Source organism: Hippopotamus amphibius, chromosome X, assembly GCF_030028045.1.
Source record: "Hippopotamus amphibius kiboko isolate mHipAmp2 chromosome X, mHipAmp2.hap2, whole genome shotgun sequence".
In the NCBI taxonomy this organism is placed as follows: Eukaryota; Metazoa; Chordata; class Mammalia; order Artiodactyla; family Hippopotamidae; genus Hippopotamus; species Hippopotamus amphibius.
In genome coordinates this window covers 132,359,449-132,376,720 of record NC_080203.1, presented here as the reverse complement: position 1 = coordinate 132,376,720, position 17,272 = coordinate 132,359,449, and the positions used below count along the sequence as shown (strand labels likewise).

Sequence of the window (17,272 nt, the reverse complement as noted above, 5' to 3'; positions counted from 1 at the left end):
GATAAAAATAACATTATCTCCTGGCCAGGGACTCTGAAAAAGGAATGAGTCAAGCGTTAGGACAGACTCAGACATGAACGTCTGCCATTGCAATCACACATCCATAAAGGGTCCAGCGGAGGAAGTCGGCGTAGCAAAATAGGGTTTCCCTCTAAAGGACCCAGACTTTGCAAGGGAATATTCAGGACGTTGGGGAAGGGGCAGAGAATCATGAAAAAAATGGCTTCCATTCTACATCACATCAGGAAGACCAGAAACCCCAAACAAATTCGTCAAAATACGCACCTGGTGCCCTAGTCCCCAAGTCTGCCTGGGCAATTTCTGAGCCCTTTGACGGGACAGCATGCCCACCGCATCAGACCTAGTCCTTAGGAAGGTAAAAACCCATTTAAACCGCATCTGTATTTTCAAAGTTCTGAAGCTGTAAGGGCAGACCATTGCAGACGCCCTACCTGCAATTATGTATCTATTTGCTTTATCTATACCTGCAATTATGTATCTATTGGCTTTATGTATACCTGCAATTATGTATCTATTCACTTCATGTATTTGACCCCAGGCGGTGCTGACTCGTTTCTTTGAGACCAAGGCCTGGAAACGCTCACCTCATCCACTGCACTGTGTTACCTCACATCCTGGGCTGCGTCTTTGATATCACTTGTCCTTTGATTTAGTAACAGGAGCTAAGACTCCTTTTGCATTCCCCAGCGTTCCAAATCCCACCTTCCTCCTAGAATCCCCAAACTCACAGTCTCTCCTCTCACGGGTAGCAGGAAACTTTGCCTCTGAAAACTCTACACCAACGAAAAAACTAACTCATGGAGTGGCCAGCCCATGGGTGTTGACAAATTGGACTCAACTCTCTCCCTTTAATCCTTAGACCTGCCCTGGATTTTAGGCAGTCTCAGTGATCCCTTCTGGCTTCTCAAAGCCACCTTCTTAATCATTACTCTTTATCCCATCAAGTGCATGTCATAGACGTTCATCTCTACCTCTGCTGACCTGGCTTGATGTCTCCTGGATCTTCTTTCCCAAGGGCACCGTTGGCTGTCCTGTTGCCAGTTTCAGTTATCTTTTCCTTTGTAATGACCCTTGTTTCTGGTTCTTTGCATATCTTTCAGTGTGTTCTTTCTGACCTGCTTTCTCTGATTCCTTTTCCCACCTCTGCCCCTGGAAGGTTCAGTTTCCTCACGCTTAACGCCTTACGTCGTTTCTTTTCTATTACACCTTACATACTTTCTTCTTCTATTGCAGGCAGTCTCACCCACAACCATGGCATCAAATGTCATCCTTAGTCCTGTCTCCTAATTCCCTCTCCTGTGCTCTGCTTTCTCCCCTCATTCCAGTATCCAGGGAGACAGTGCTGGTATCATGAGTGATGGTAGGTACCGTTCCAGAAGCAAAACCTGTATCCGAATCCTACCTTTTCTGCGTGCAAGCTGAGCTGGTGAAAACGTCTATAAATATCAGTTTCCCCTTCTGTAACGTGGGAAGGAATAATGGGTGATAGATAAGGTTAAAGGAGATAATACATATTTACAGTGCTGGATCATAGATAATATATCAGTATATTTACAGTATTAGGGTGACGCCTAGCACATTGGTAGCCCTTAGTAATGACGATGGTGATGACATTTTATTGTGTTTCCTCTGACAAGAGCTACAGATATTTTCCAAACAAGGCATGTGCAAAATCCAACCTTTGGCTTCTCTTTTCCAAAGCTGTGTACCTTCACTACATCGCCTCCATGTGCTAGAAGCATTGGTGTCCGTCCTCCCCATACCCTTATCCAGTTAGTCGTCCATCTGCTGGCTTAGTTTCTGAAGTGCCTCTTGCGTTTACCTCCTCTCTGACCCCATGGCCACCATCTGCCAGTGGTGATCTTAGGACTTCCGCCGCGATGCAGTATTTGGGTGCAGCCAATAAAAGGGGCGTTTGGGCACCATAGCCCTTTCTGTTAGCAAAGGTTCGCAATTTTCTTTCCATCTTCCTGTCTTGCTTCTCCACTCACCCTCAAATTCTGCACTCACCTGATTCTTTGTTCTTTTTCTTAGAAAGAATATTCCTGTTTATTAAACACATTTTGAAACTGTTATTAAATGTTTAACTTTCATGAGCTTCAAGGTTTACTTTTCTCCCCAATTCTGCATAACTGAACTTTCAAATCTGCCCACACCTGTTGAGTTGATTCCACTCTGGATTCTAAGGCTTCAGTTTCTTGCAGATTTTTCTTTGCTTCTTTGAACATTTCTTGTGTTTCTTCTTGAGAGTGGCTGATGAAAACATCACCAGTCTGACAAGGTATCATTAAGCGCTCATCATGTGCAAGCATGATGTCCTCACAAGCATCCTCTAAGTTTTGGAGTTGTTTCTTTCTTCACTTTTTTTTTTTTTTAAATAAATGTGTTTTATTGGCTGTGTTGGGTCTTCGTTGCTGCACATGGACTTTCTCTAGTTGCAACGAGCCGGGGCTACTCTTCATTGTGGTGGCACAGGCTCCTCATTGTGGTGGCTTGTTGCGGAGCACGGGCTCTAGGTGCGTGGGCTTCAGTAGTTGTGGCACACAGGCTCAATAGTTGTGGCGCACGGGCGTAGTTGCTCCACAGTGTGTGGTATCTTCCCGGGGCAGGGATCGAACTCGTGTCCCCTGCATTGGCAGGTAGATTCTTACCCACTGAGCCACCAGGAAGTCCTCTTTCTTCACTTCTGTTTCTTCCTTCAGCTCTGTGATTCTGCTTGTATTCTCTGCCATTTTTTTTTAAAATCTCCTGTTGCTCCTCAAAAGTCACATTGGTGTCTTCCGCAGCATCTTCTTCATGGTGGCTGCTGTCTTGGGTGATTCTTTGTTCTTTAACTTCATCCCCATTCCATCCAGCATGTTCCTTGAATGTGGATGTTGTACTGGCACTTTGGAACCATTCCCATCGTTTCTGGCAACTCCATGACCAATCTAGTCACTCACCCTTGGCTTTTTGACCAGTGTCCCAGTGGTACCAAGATTTCACATTGTCCCTGAAGCGCGTGAAAGGATTGTATATCCTGGGGTGATCTCCATGGTAAGAGCCAGGATGCAAAGGGGATGCCTTTTGTACAAAGTGGAAGAAGGAGAGAGTGGAAGGAAGCCCAGGCAGCAGCATGCTTTTGGAACAGAGCATAAATGAAAGTTGAAAATCTGTCAACAGATTCCCTTAGAGTGTATCCCTTCCCCACGGTACCCACCTCCCCCGCAAGTCTTTGTGTCTTTCTAGGAGTAGGTGAGCCCCCGTTGGAAGACTTGTGACCTAGATTATTGGAATTGCGTCCTCCCTGGTGTCATTGTCCGCAAAACTGCCTCTGTGAGAGTAATTTGCCCACCGTGTGTCTCCATTCTCTTTGAAAACCTCCCTAGTCGGACTTTGGAAGAAACTCTTGCTTTTGGCCCTCAGATCCTTCTAAAATCTGTTTCCGTTTGACTCAGCTAGCTTCCCCTTTCACGTCCCTACCATAAACATTCCATTCCAGGGAGGCCTGCTAGTTTTCTGTGGGCATATTTCACTTAGCTGTTTCTGTGTTCAGTTCATTACTAGTCAATTGTGTTGCTTGCCGAAATGAAATTCTTGTAGAAATAATAATATTTATGTGTCCCCCTGACAAATAATGTGAACCTGAACTTTTCCTGCCACTTCATGCTGCATTGATTTTACACAGTAGACTTTTATCTCAGGTCCGTATGCTTGGGACAGTGCAGGGACATCTGATCGATCAGAGAGAGACAGCGGGTTACAGTGCAGTAAACACATTCCTTCTGTTGACATAACACACTTAAAATCAGAGCCTTCATTATCACTGGGCATTAGCCACAAAATTTTTTTTTTCCCACAAGAGCTTCAACGCTGAGAGGCAGTAACTCTGTTCAGTGATGTAGCGTTTTGAAACTGAGCTTGAGTTGGGGGGAAGAGTTGTCTTGCTGTCGGCACAAAGAAGGGAATTGCAGCTCCCACTGGTCTCTCCTGCTCTCCATGCTTCCTACGCGTGCCGCGTGGTTATGGGACCCCAGTTCATCTGTTTTCCCTCGGCTGTTGCCCCTGGTCTTATTCTCTTGAGATAAACCTTTCTCCTTTCTTCTCCTTCCCTTTCCTGACTGACTTCTCAAGAACGTCATCGTTCGCGTTCTCAAGTCTTTGACCTCTGGGTTTTCTCCCTGTTCACTGGATCTCCCTGAGTGGTGTTGTGGCCTCTTTGGTTTCTAAAAACCAACTGAGGATGAAACACCGGGAAAGGTCATTGTTTACACTTGTTAAGGTCACTTCCTGAGTTGCCCTCTGCTGCCGCTGTTGGCCGTGTCTCAACAGGTAGGAATGTTCATCCCGCGGGGAGGCGAGTGATGTCACCTGGGTAGTGCGAACGAGGTCTGGAGACCGGGGGTTCTGCTTCAGTGTCCGCTGTCTTCCTGTGTGACGCTGGCTCAGGCACTCTCACCTTTCATGGGCTTCCATCCTCTCACCTGCAAACTGAGGTCTTTGTATTTTAATTCTTAGACGCTATCGAGTCCGTTCCTTTGGTTTGAGCCCAAGCACCCGTGTTCTGCAGAGCTCCCAGGCTGCAATGTGAGATCAAATATCCTGAGCTGTAAAACCAAAACCAGGTGTTAATTTAATGAATGTGACAGCACTTTGGGGGAGGGGGTGGTAATCGAGTATTAGATCATTTATCAAAGTCTTCCCCTAAGAGAGCCGGCACGCTCCATAAATTCCCCCAGCTACCCTAGATTAAGAACTTTACACTGAAAGCAAGTAATTACGAATCTGCCTCTAAATCACATTTTTAAATCCACCCTCAAAAGTTGACAGACCATCCTCAGAAGTCAGACGCCACTTATCGGCCTGTATATGGTCAGGCCACTCAGGATGGCTGTTCTCTCGGTCTCTGCACGTCCCCCGGTCGACCAGTCCCAGCTTTGCCTACACCCTGCTCACAGGATCGTGCTTGGCCCCTGTCCCTTAGGCCAGAACAGCTCCACCTGCCAGTTTATGAAAGGGAAACAGCTGCCCTTGTGATGGTTGTTCACCTGAGGGGCTGTGAGCTGCTGGTTTCCCTAGTCACGGATGAGCCCACCTGACATCAATCCCTCCTGTAAATGGTGGCCTCCTTCTGCCCCGGGCAGCAGAGCTTGTTGCCATGTCCTGTTTGTTCTCTGCTGTACGCGGTGGGGATGTCGCTCCATGACCCTTTGCTTCTGACATAAAAGTTCCCCCGTCCAGTAAACCGTCAGTGTCCCTGTCGCTCTTTCTTCAGTCTCCAGGCTGGGCAGCTACAAAGCTTGCGGGGTGCAGCCCTACAGCCCGTGACCAGGAAGAAAAGCCCAAAGCTGGCACTTCTCACTGATGGCCTGCTTCTCAATGCCCTAACTCAGGCCCATCTAGGTAGAGAAAGGCAGGTGTAGTGCCCATTAAGGAACCCTTCAGGGTTTAGTCGGCAGGCCCAGTATGCCTGCCAACCTCAGGATATGGGACCGTATCCCATGGTCAAGTGGGATTCCACAAAACAAAAGTGGTGTTTGGCCAGTAATGCTTTGAGAATTCTATACACATAATCCAATAAGTGAGCATGTTTAGCATAAAGTGTACGACTGTGAAGACTGGTCTGCCATCTGCCAGGTCCCAAGATAAAGTCGAGCTGCATTTGGTGAAGCTGTCATTGTGAAACTGCCAGTTAATAGGGTGAGGTCATGCCAAGAACAGTTAAGGATGAGGAATGTGAGGGACGCTGTTTTAGGAAACGATGACCTTCCATGAGGTGTTGACATAAACGCCCCAAGGATGTGTCCTGAGCAAGGACGGGACTCTGCAGAGCCCGCTGGTGTGCAAGGATGTAGGTTTCTGACCTGTGGCCATCGGCCATGGTGGAGTGCCCGGTGCACCACCTGGCCATCACCGTCAGACACCTGGCAAAACACAAGCGCACCCAACATCGTGGCAGATTCAGGCTGTTTCCTGAGTTGCCGCTGGGCTTGCAAGTCCAAGGCAGTTTCAGCAACCTGGTCGTCGTGGCTGAGATGAAGTTTGCCCTATGAGTTGGTGCTAAGGGGATGGCCTTTTAAAAAGTTATAGTTTATACTTTGATTCTGTTTCCTAAGGCTCTACCCGACTTTTTATTACAAATTCTGTGTCCCCCCCCCCACGTAAATCTCATATGAAGGAATGATCATCTTTATACCCTTCATATTTGACCATAGGTTCAATAATTGAAGGGTTTACAGATGGTCGCAGATTCAATAATTGAAGGGCTTACAGATGATTGTAGATTCACTAATTGAAAGGTTTAGATGATGATCACGGATTCCACAGTTGAAGGGTTTACAGGTAATGATTATAGATTCAATAATTGAAGGGTTTACAGGTGATGATTGTAGATTCCATAGTTGAAGGGTTTGCAGGTAATGTTTATAGATTCAGTAATTGAAGTGTTTACAGGTGATGATTGTAGATTCCATAGTTGAAGGGTTTACAGGTAATGACTGTATATTCCACAGTTGAAGGATTTACAGGTAATGATGGTAGAGTCCATAGTTGAAGGGTTTACAGGTAACGATTGTAGATTCCATAGTTGAAGGGTTTAGAGGTAATGATTATAGATTCAATAATTGAAGAGTTTACAGGTAATGATTATAGATTCAATAATTGAAGGGTTTACAGGTAATCATGGAGTCAATGATTGTCAGCATTTTGCCATATTGGCTTTATCCATCCAAAGTTGACGGCCGTTTTATGCTTTCATGAAGCAGCTACTCCGCAGTTCATCCCACAGTGGGAGGCAGGGACGTTTAGAATCTAGAGGAAGAGAAGCAAGGTGAAGCTAGTGTACGGGTGTGTGCTTCAGGTGTCGGCTCACTGTTAATGTGCCCTGCAGTGCCCAGAGCTGGGCTCCCGCCTGAATCCCACAGGATGCACGGGATGCTCTTTATTGTGGGCGACTGAAACTTGCAGCCACAGCCAGGCCTCCGTTACAGCTTTTGAACCAAGGTACCTGACTAGACTAGGACATGGAATGTAGCACTGGCTCAGACCTTTGACCCCCCCCACCCCCACCCCACCAGGTCCTTTTCCCAGTGACCAGGGGAGATAGTCTTTTCACAAACACAACCTGTTACAGGTGGGGTGGGTAGGATATTGGGTAGGAAAGTGCTTTGAACAACGATGAATGTCTATGGAATGTGTAAGCATCCTGGGGTTGATTTACGGATGCTGGTTTGAGACAGGATAGAAATGAGGAAACTTGGGATAACCTGCAGACAGGAGAGAAGTGGGTGGGTTCTGGATCAGCTCTCGCTTTCCTCTGTTTCTTCCTCCCTGTGTTCTAGGAGGTGGGTAAACTGGGGGTACCCATCCGTTGGAGAAGGCTGCTTGTTCTGGGTGGAATAGTGATACCCTCTCCCTACCCCCACCACCAGTCATTATTGGCAGAACCTCACAATGTGACCTTATTTGGAAATAGGGTTACTGAGGATGTACGTAATAAAGATGACGTCCTGGGACTTCCCTGTTGGCACAGTGGTTAAGAACCCACCTGCCAATGCAGGGGACATGGGTTTGATCCCTGATCCGGGAAGATCCCACATGCCATGGAGCACCTAAGCCCATGTGCCACAACTACTGAGCCTGTGAGCCCCGACTACTGAAGCCCGAGTGCCTAGAGCCTGTGCTTCGCAGCAAGAGAAGCCACCACACAGAAGCCTGCGCATGGCAGTGAAGACGCAATATAAATAAATAAATATAATAATAAATTAGTTAAAATAATTTATTGTTATAGTGAATGAATAAACAAATAATAAATTTAAATAAAGTAAAATATTTTTTTAAAATTATGAAAAATAAAGATGCATTCCTGTGGAGTCAGGTGGGCCCCTGATCCAGTGTGGCTGTGTCCTTATGAAGAGAGTCACAGACCCTTGCAGAGGGAAGATGATGGAAGACACATGGGGAGAACTCCACGTGGTGTTGGAAGCAGAACTTACATGGATGGGTCTACAAGCCCAGGAATACTGAGGATTTCTGGCAACCATACACAAGATATATATCTTATTCTTTGTTTTTTTCCACATTTACAGTTTTTATAGAGGTTGATAATTGCAAGAAATAAGTTTGGCACAGCTCTTTATTTCCAGTTTTTTGTTTGTTTTTTTTTTGTTTGTTTTTGGCTGAGCCACAAAGCTTGCGGGATCTTAGTTCCGCGAACAGGGATCGAACCTGTGCCCTCCGTAGTGGAAGCTCAGAGTCCTAACAGCTGGACCACCAGGGAATTCCCTCTTCATTTCCAGTTGTATGCTAAATCTCTGGTTTCCCTAAGACTCTTCCTAGTTCCCCAGGAGAAACCTTCAGAACTTGTTGTACAACTAATTTAAGACATAAATGCAGCAAACATTTAGTGACACCCCCCTCTGTCTGCTGCTACACACAGCCTTCTGGACAGTGGAAGTACAAAGACATGACTGCCACGGGGAGAGTGGCTCAGTTGATTTAGGGAGAGAAGATGTAAATACCCCCCAAAATGGAGACTCAGGCAAAATCGTTCACCCAAGATTCTCCAAGTTATTAAACAGGAGCCTCCCTGTGCTCGATTCCATAGTCGAAAATTTTACTACGAAAGCACACAGAATAGGTTGTAGGAGATGTTAAGGTCATTGCCAATATGCAGTTTTGCAAATGGAGATGTTTTCTTTCTGTAGTGTATGAATGAAAGTAATTACGTGGCCCCGATAGCCTTCCATTTTTTGAAGTATCAAATGACCAGCTGACCCTTTGCAAATTATACTCTTCTTAGAACATAATGAAGACAGTAACAGCATCTAGAGCAAACCAGAAAGTGGCCTGAGTAAATTGAAAACCACACAAATTAAATTTGTTGGCAAATTGGAAACTAACCCCACCCATGGGGAAAAAAAAGACAATTCTGTGGTTGTGATTCGTTCCCCTCTTTGGGTCAGCGTGATTCCGTTTAGGTGATTTATGGAATTTGTTTTGTGTGATAAGTTCATACTCGGCCCTATTTCAGGCATAAATGCCACTTTGTAGTTGGACTCAAGGGATGAAAATCCTAGCATTTTCGATGGTGGATTTGCAATCGACCCAGCCTCCCAGCGACATAACTGAGTCTCCACCATGGGAAATGGGGGAATACCATGTGGCTTTTGCTGCTTTGGAAGGGGCTTTTGTGAATTAGGAATGCAGCTGTCCGATTTGGTCTGATTCCAGATGTTGATATATAGTGACACCTTGGCACTCACTCTGATTCAATTCCCAGGATTTCCACAGTCCTGGGTAAACACAGGCTCTCAACATGTGCTGAATATCGATACACAGTTTCTTATCTGAAGTCCTTGGAGCCAGATGTGCTTTGGAATTGTTATGCATATTTTAGAAACATGTGCTGTTTCCATATCTCATAAGATCCCCCTCAGCAGGCAGGGGCAGCACTCAGTAACCAAACGTGCTAATATTCCAGCCGAAAAATGTATGACTGTTTCTCCCAGTGGGACACGTGAAGACAACTGCTCTCATAGTTACAGTATATTCATATCCCAGTAAGTTAAACTGTGTGAGGATAGAGCAGCAACAACCTGGTTACTTCCTATCTCCAAGGAAAGCATGAGATGCAGCCAATTCAGAGTAAGTACAAGGGCTTCCTGGGTGGCACAGTGGTTGAGAATCCACCTACCGATGCAGGGGACATGGGTTCCATTTCTGGGCCAGGAAGATCCCACGTGCCTCGGAGCAACTAAGCCCGTGTGCCAGAACTACTGAACCTGCCCTCTAGAGCCTGTGAGCCACCACTGTTCAGCCCACATGCCACAATTACTGAAGCCCGTGCACCTGGAGCCAGTGCTCTGCAACAAGAGAAGCCACTGCATTGAGAAGCCTGCGCACTGCAACGAACAGTAGCCCCTGCTCACCTCAACTAGAGAAAGCCCGTGTGCAGCAATGAAGACCCAACACAGCCAATAAATAAATAAATAAATAAAAACAAAAAAACAAAGTGAGTACAATACCTGTGCATATACCAGTAACATATGTCCATGATCTCTGGATGGTCAGTACCTTTGTGATGAGGGTGCTTTAGAGTCAGTGTAGTTCTCTCATCACGTAATCTTTGGCCCAGCGGTGATGGTTAGGGAACAAGATTCCATAGGGACAAAACAGTCATGTGAAAATCGACCCGCTCAAAGACTTCTTTTATTATAGTCTCTCTTGTCAATCTAGTTCCTTTCTGAGTGGTCTGTCTCTCTCTTACAGAGTCAATTTGCCATAATCTCTGGTTTTTGAGGCCAGCAGTGAACCAGATGACACATCTTAGCCACGTCCGGGTCGGGAGCTGTCCAACATTTTCTGTAGAGGGCCGCATACGTGGTAAATATTGTTGGCCTTGCAAATCATGTGGTCAGCTGTGTGATGGCAGTGCAAAAGCAGCCGTAGACAGTATGTAAATGAAGGTGCACGGCTGTGTTCCAATAACACGTTACTTACAGAAACAGGTGGTGGGCTGGGTTTGACCTGGAGTCATTGTTTGCCAAACCTTGTTCTATATGATTTTCTTTTTAAAGACTTATTTATTTATTTATTTATTTATTTATTTATTTATTTATTTGCCTGCGTTGGGTCTTCATTGCTGCCTGCAGGCTTTCTCTAGTTGTGGAGACCAGGGGCTACTCTTCGTTGCAGTGTGTGGGCTTCTCATTGCGGTGGCTTCTCTTGTTGCGGAGCACAGGCTCTAGGCATGCGGGCTTCAGTAGTCGCAGCACATGGGCTCTGTAGTTGTGGCTCATAGGCTCTAGAGCACAGGCTCAATAGTTGTGGCGCATGGGCTTAGTTGCTCCGCGGCATGTGGGATCTTCCCTGCCCAGGGATCAAACCTGTGTCCCCTGCATTGGCAGCTGGATTCTTAACCACTGCGCCAGCAGGGAAGCCCCTACGTAATTTCTTTTTTTCTCACAATAGTTCACAATTCCATGATCATGACCACCAGTACTACCCTTGCACTTATGAGTTTATAGCAAACATAGAGTTGAAGGAAGTGTTTATCTGCTCTTTGTGCAATACCAAAATCCGTGGTCAGAAGGCTGTAATATTGATTTCATATTAAAGAAGAAATAAGTACCCAAAGGGTTACATTTCCTAAGAAGTGTGTGAGAGCGCACACCAGAAACTGTCTTATTTTACAATTTCGTTCTAGCCCTGCTTGCCAACTCTTGGTATGCTGGTTCTTGGACTACTCGGGAAATATTTCTCGGAAAATGTTTCTTATTTGCGTGATGGTGAATAGGTCATTTGAATTCACATTTCCATCGTCTTGGCTGTGTTTTCCAATCCCTGACCACTTTATCTCGCCTTTGCCCGAAGCGTTAACAAATCCACGGATGGTCAAGCTGAGCTTGAAGACCTCTCTCCCATAGTTTGTAAGGGTTTCTCTGGAATCATAGCTTAGTGGCAAGATGGGGCTGTTTCATCCATGTTATATGTACCCTCAGGACTAAAGTTTGTATCAGCTTTTGTCTTACACTGAGTCCCAGGAAATAGATCCTGGGATAAGATATGCCAGGAAATAGATCCTGGGACCAGATCTGCATTAAGGAGGGTTTGGGGTTTTTTTTTGGTGGAGGCGGGGAGCGGGCGGGATGGTGATCTCTTGGGATTAAGACTTGGAAGGAGGATGAGGCAGAGGGAGGAGATGAGCTGTCATCCCGTCCCAATGAAGACCTCAGCCCGTTTCAGAGGGAGCCCTAGAGCCGCGATGGTCCCTCAGAGTTGTCCCACTTGGAGGCATGGAGGCTGCACCTTAGGGGGACCAGCCGTTGTCTTTGGGCTACCACAGAAATAGATGGTCTTTGGGCTCCTCTAGGGGTAGAGGACATCACCTGCTCTCTTTGGCTGAGGGCAGTTCAAGGGCAGAGTTGGAGCACTCAGCCATAACACGACCGGTCACTGAGCAGAAGGAGACCTCAGTCCTCCCTTGACCTCTGCACTCTCCCCTACATCGTCCAGCAAGGATGCTCTCCTTACAAATTCCTCAATGCTATATCCTGCTGCTTTGTGTTCAGAAGATGCTTTTTCACCCTGGATTTCCATCAAGTTCCTTAAGCTCCTTCAATCTTCCAGATATTCACACTTGCCTTTGCTGTTTACTTCTATATAGAATATCCTGCAGGTTTTCATGAGTCAGTGGGTTTACCTAGGATTGTGCCGGTTGGAAAACTGGAACCCCTCAGCCCGAGACAAACCAGGCTGATTGATCACCTTAGGACAGAGCCATCGGTCGAATTCTACCCACTGGCCTTTTCATCCTTTGCATCTGTTTTCCATCCTATGCCATCTTCTTCAAGTGAGAGTCCTCCAGGGCTCAGCTTGTCTAATGCCCATGCTTCTGGACTACCGCTAGTGACAAAGACCTTCTTTCCTTCCTCTCGCTCTTACTCACGAGGCGCCTTGACCTCTCGTTGATGTTTTCCCAGTTCAGTTGAGCCCGGTGATTGATGGCAAAGAAACATGATACCAGCAAACAGCTGAGGCGCGGAGGCTAAGACGGATGCCTCCGGTCGGGTCACGTTGGGTTTTGCTGCCCAATGAAGAAACTAAATTTACAAAAATCTTTCGGTTTCCAGGGCTTTTGGTGTCTCACAGTCAAGTACAAGGAATGGTGGGCTCGCAGCCTGCCCTTCCTTCACAGTATTGCACTAAGCAATGCAGCAACAAAGACTCAGCACAGCCAAAAATAAAGAAATACATAAGTAACTAACATTTTTTTTAAAAAGAAAATGGGACAATATCTTTAAAAAAAAGAGGATGCAGCCTCCGTCTGAGAGGAGGGTGTTTAACGGGGAATGTCACCTGCAAGGTCTTTGAAAAGCACTTCCTTCATCCTGTGCCCATCAATATCATACACACACACTCACCTGGACTAGGGGCAGGTGCTCTCTCTGCAGGTAGGGAGCCCAGCCTGACTCCCATCCCTCCCCTCTGCCAGGCGGAGGCGCTCTTCCCGCCGGGAGAAAGAAAGCTTGTTCTGTCCCTCCAGTATTGAGACCGACACACACCTTCCCCCCTCCCTGAGCCACACGTGTGCAGCTTAGCTGATTCAACCCCTGTCATCGCAATGGTCAGGACATGCATTAAACCATTTAGAAAACCCCCTCCCTAGATTCTCCGAGACCGCTCCCATGTCAGGCGGGTTATTACAACTGACGAGTGTACGTGCCCTCATGGGCCCAGGACAGCTCTTCTCCAGGAACATACATTTGTCCCCATTCCTTCTCCGCTTTAACAAAGTGACTTTTTCTTGGGAAGTCGTGTCTGAAGGAAAAGGAGGGCTGGGGCAGCTCCAAACTGAAGTCAGCCCTGCAATATGGGAAGGTCCCAGAACACCATTAGAAAGGGCACCTAACACCCACGTGACTCAGAAAACACACTGAGGGGCGAGGGGAGCCCCTTGCGGATGAATAGGCCATGATATCTCCAGAGCCGAAGTACCCGTACAGACGCTTCTTGTGCTCACACTGACAACACTTTCAGATGGTCTCGGGTGGCTGTCCTCCGGATGTCATGTTACTGAGACCACCGTGTGCAGGAACAGGGATGGTGGGTGCCTCTCAGCAGATAGAAACTGGGTGCCCCGGGCTCATCCTGTGACTTCATCCCAAAGAAGAAGAATCGGGCACCAAATAACCACAATCTGAAGCACTGCAATGAAACGAGCTCTTTCTGGCCTAGGGGACTTCTAACCCCACGTGTTTCTTATTTCCATGCTCTGCCCAACTCCTACTCATCCACAGGTGTCAGCTGAGTGGCCACCACCTCAGAGAAGCCCCTTGTGATTTACACAATCTAAAGCAGTTGCCCCACGGTTGACGCTCCCCGGCACTGTTTTCTCCCCGCCTCGAGAAAAGCTGTCCCTATGTGCAATACTCTATTTATTTAGTTTCACTTTATTTGTTATCTGCCCTTCCCACAGGCGCTCAGGGCCATTTGTTTTTCATAGCAAGCGCCCAGTAAATATTTTCCCGATACAGTTGAGATCACAGACGAAGGCACAGGAGACGGTGCCCTCCATCTGTTTTTGGAGCCAAGTAAGAATGTTTTTACATTTTTAAATGGTGGAAAAAACAACATTTTTGTGATGTATGAAAAGTCCATGAAAGTCATATTTCGGTCCATAAGCAAAGCCCCAAAATACTGCAACAGCCATTCATTTACTTATTATCTGCTTGCTCCCACGTTACAAAGTCCGAGTTGAGTAGTTGCAGCAAAGATTGTTTGGCTTGAAAAGCTGAAAATGTTTCACTATCTGGCCCTTTACAGAAAAAGTTTTTTGGTCTCTGCTATAGAGGCTGACACATGAATTGAAAACAACCTTGAAAAAAGCCAACTCTATGGCTTTGAACGTACTGAAGAATATATATACTTTTTCGAGTTGACATTTAGACAAAAACTAGCATGTCTCTTGAAGCAGTTTATTAATGTATAAATCTATTGTTTATCCTTTTAATATAGGAAGCGTAATCTCACTTGGTAAATAATATTCACAAGAGAATGCTACGTTAGAGAAAAATTACTCTTCCATAGATTTTCGTCAATGTAGATCTGGTGTTATTGAAGTGCAGCTCCCAGCAACGATTTCTTAGTTTCAATCAGTATCCCAGAAATATTTTTCCCCCAGAGATGGCATTTGAAACTATCATCCATCTTCTGGCATGGCTTTTCATCTTAGATTCTTATTGAAAAGGAATGGTGTAAAAAACTTCATTTGTGTCATTTTTAATGGATTCCACATATAAGCGAATGAACACTTTTACAAAAGAGAAACAGACTTGCAGATCTCAAAATCAAATATATGGTTACCAAAGAGGAAATGTCGGCGGGTGGGGAGGAGGGATAAATTAGGAGATTGGGACGGACATGTACACACTACTATATATAAAATAGATAACTAATAAGGACCTACTATATAGCACAGGGAACTCTACTCAATACTCTGCAATGGCCTATATGGGAAAAGAATCTGAAAAAGAATAGATACACGTATATGTATAACTGATTCACTTTGCTGTACACCTGAAACTAACACAACATTGTAAATCAACTATACTCTGATAAAAATTTTTAAATAAAATAAAATTTTTAAAAATTTTAAAAAGAGAGAGAAAATGGATGGGGTGCTGTCAGCACTGACCCTCCACCTCTGTCTTCAGGGATGAAGGAACCTCCGGGCACGGTCACCTCTTCTGCCCACTCACTGTTACGTGACTTGGCAAGATTAAGATTGTAAGGACGTGGATTTGAACACTTGGGTGACTCCCCTTGAGAGGCAGGGAAGATTCAAATCATTTTCCTTTCTCATGCCCACACCTTTTATTTACAGAAAATAGATTTTTTAAATTAATTTATATATTTATGTATTTATGTATTGGCTGTGTTAGATCTTTGTTGCTGCACATGGGCTTTCTCTAGTTGCAGTGAGCTGGGGCTACTCTTTGTTGTGCATGGGCTTCTCATTGCAGTGGCTTCTCTTGTTGCGGAGCATGGGCTCTAGGTGCTTGGGCTCAGTAGTTGTGGCTTGCAGGCTCTAGAGCGCAGGCTCAGTAGTTGTGGCACACGGGCTTAGTTGCTCCGTGGCATGTGGGATCTTCCTGGACCAGGGATCGAAGCCGTGTCCCCTGCATTGGCAAGTGGATTCTTAACCACTGTGCCCCCTACGAAGTCTCCAGAAAATACATTTTAAGAGATCAGCACAGAAGCTCTTTGACCCACATTTAATACTTTATGAAGAGGAACAAACATGTCTAAAGGGATTAAGTCACAGTGCCTATCACAGTGGTATTGCCACGGTGGACCATACCAGCAGAGGGAAAACACACAAAGCAAAGTCTAATGGCCCATGCTCAGAGGACACCTTTTTTTTAATTAAGTAATTTATTTTTTATGGCTGTATTGGGTCTTCATTCCTACACGGGCTCTCTCTAATTGCGGCGAGTGGGGTCTACTCTTCATTGTGGTGCACAGGTTTCTCACTGCGGTGGCTTCTTTTGTTGGAGCACAGGCTCTAGGTGCGTGGGCTTCAGTAGTTGTGGCACATGATCTCAACAGTTGTGGCTCACGGGCTCTAGAGTGCAGGCTTAGTAGTTGTGGCACAGGGGCTTAGTTGCTCTGCAGCATATGGGATCTTCCCGGACCAGGGCTTGAACCTGTGTCCCCGGCATTGGCAGGCGGATTCTTAACCAGTGCACCACCAGGGAAGTCCCAGAGGCTGCATCTTGATGATGCTGTGCCTTTATGACGTCACAGTGGCACTGGGGGGTGTTCAGGGTCCCCCATAGCAGCAGGCTCAGAGGAATGGGAAGATATGGGTCGTGTTGGTACAGAAAGGCTCCCAGAGGTGAAACTGAGCAGGCTCGGGGAGACGGGGCTTTGGATCCCAGCTCCCCACCCCATTGGCGGATTGGAATCGGATTAACCTTCTTGTACCTGAGTGTTCCTCTGTGAAATGGAGACGCACAGGACAGGTTCCCAGGGCGGTTGTGCAAAGTAAAGGGTGGCTTGTGTTTGGGAGGAGTACCTGGGTGATCCTGCCCGCCAAGGGGATGGGTTGCAGACAGACGTAACCATCTTCGAAATGCAGCTTGGGGCTGTGTGGTTACTGACGGCAGGTCCTTCTCCTGCCTCAGGGCGATTTTGCTCTCTCATGCAGGGGGAGTTTGGCAAAGTATGGAGGCATATTTGAGTCTCATAACTTTGGAGGAGCTTGGCTACTGGTACCCAGGGGGGTGTACGCCAGGGATGGTACTCAGCCTCCCACAATGCACAGACAGCCCACAACCTCGTGTTAACCCCAGCCTCAAATGTCAGCATGCCAAGTGCAGAAACCCTGATGCATAGGGCAAGAGGTTTAACTTAATCTTCTCTTTCTTCTTAGAATATCCAGTGGCCTTTCCCTTTGAGGGATTAGAGTTAGAACACAAATTAAAGAGAAGAAAAAGACAATCACCTTTTAGGATTTTATTTTTTTTTCTATTAAATTTTAAGCCTGCAGCAGAGAGTTTTCATCCCGGAGCAAACATCCACGGATGCTTAGAGCCGTGGCTTGTGTTCCCTCTCGATGCTGAGCAGCTTAACAGCTTCCTTTTCTATTGTGATTTCTGTAATTTGTTCTTTAGAAGGACCGTGCGTTCCTTTTCTGTTTCAGAGACAAACTTTCGGGGGGTTTAAAGAATGCTTTATTGTCTAAAGTTATTGCTAATTCAGGAGGTGG

At 46.2% G+C, this 17,272-nt stretch overlaps 1 protein-coding gene and 1 pseudogene across 2 annotated transcripts in view; one reads left to right on the top strand and one right to left on the bottom strand.

Annotated features, from left to right (window-relative positions):
- The window catches only part of STS (steroid sulfatase), a 170,980-nt gene that overhangs the window by 12,635 nt on the left and 141,073 nt on the right, over positions 1 to 17,272 (top strand). The gene's annotated exons all lie outside the window — the stretch shown is intronic.
- LOC130841588 (prefoldin subunit 4-like) lies at positions 2,105 to 2,879 on the bottom strand (annotated as a pseudogene).